Consider the following 1,423-nt stretch of genomic DNA (forward strand, 5'->3'; position numbering starts at 1 on the left):
AGTGAAAACCGCATATCTTTGGAATCACTGGAAGTACTTTTTCTCAATAGTGTATTGTGCTCTGCTTCCCAGCTTAAATTTTTAACCTCAAGAAAGAGTATTCATTGATTGGAATAAGATCTTAATTGTGTCTCCCCTCTCCTGCCATTTTCTCAGTAAAAATCCAGGGAGTATCCATTTACAGGCTTTACACTCTTCCTCTAACCCCTGTGGGAAAAAATGATAATACCTGTAGTCATCAGTGGCCAAAAAGAAAAGAAATCTCTGAGGAATAAGAACCTAAATAGTTTTGTCTTGTAGATTAGCATTAAATATTTAATTTTCTCCCAAATACCTTGAGGATCTGTACCGAGAATTATTAGAATTAGCTCATTCACATTTTTAAAGCAAGCCAACGGAAGAATTAGATTTTGAATCCAAGAGATTTACAAAAAATAATTCTAAATAAAGCACTATGCTATATAAAAGATAAAGAATACTATCAGACTTAGTATAGCCCAAGAGAATGCAGAGGCATTTTTCTATCAAAAGGGAAGTTAAAAAAGGAGATTTTCCTTCCCATAACTGACAAAGATTGCTAAAACATAAGGCTGATATCTTGGTACCAAACAGCAGGTTATCCCTAGGGTGGCTGTTGTTTCTTTTACCTTGAGGCTTTAAAATTGCAAAGGAAACAATTTGTCTCCTGATTCCTCCCCAACTATGAGCCTTTTCTGCCCCCTTTGCACCTCCCTTTCTTGTCTCTCTCCACAGATCCTAGCCTTCCTAACCCTCAGGAAAAATGTGTCCTAGCTTTACTCTCCCTTTCTTATCAAATGAAATTTCTTAACCCTTTATTCTGGAAAAGATAATACACATACAGAAAAGAAGTTCACAAACAAAAATGCATAATGACATCACAAGGCAAACACTGATGTTAGGTCATGAAATGTATTATTGCCAGCCCTCCAGAAGCCCCTTGCACCAATCCAGATTTTCATAGTAACCAACTCAGTTTGACCATAAGTATCCACTCCTAAGCACAATAGAGCAGTGTGTTTGGTGTTGACCTTTATATAAGTGGAATCATACAATATGACCTTTCTGTGCTTGACTTGGTACCCTTAACATATTGTTTGCGATATTTCATGCTGTTACAAGTAGCTGTAGTTATTTAATTCTTTTATTGTTTTTCCGTTCTAAGACATAAACATCCGGGCTATTTCCACCTTTTGAGTATTATTAATACTGCTACAATGAACATTTGGTATACTTCTCTTGGTGCACAAGTCCATGCATTTCTGTATAATATATATGCAGGAGAGGCATTGTGAAGTCATGATATGTGTATGTTTAGCTTTACTAAATACTGCCAGTTTCTCAAATTAATAGTAACAACTTTCACCACCACCAGCAATGGATGAATTTCCCAAGTTCTTCACAT

The sequence above is a fragment of the Pteropus alecto genome, unplaced genomic scaffold (assembly GCF_000325575.1).
Source record: "Pteropus alecto unplaced genomic scaffold, ASM32557v1 scaffold3, whole genome shotgun sequence".
NCBI classification, from domain to species: domain Eukaryota; kingdom Metazoa; phylum Chordata; class Mammalia; order Chiroptera; family Pteropodidae; genus Pteropus; species Pteropus alecto.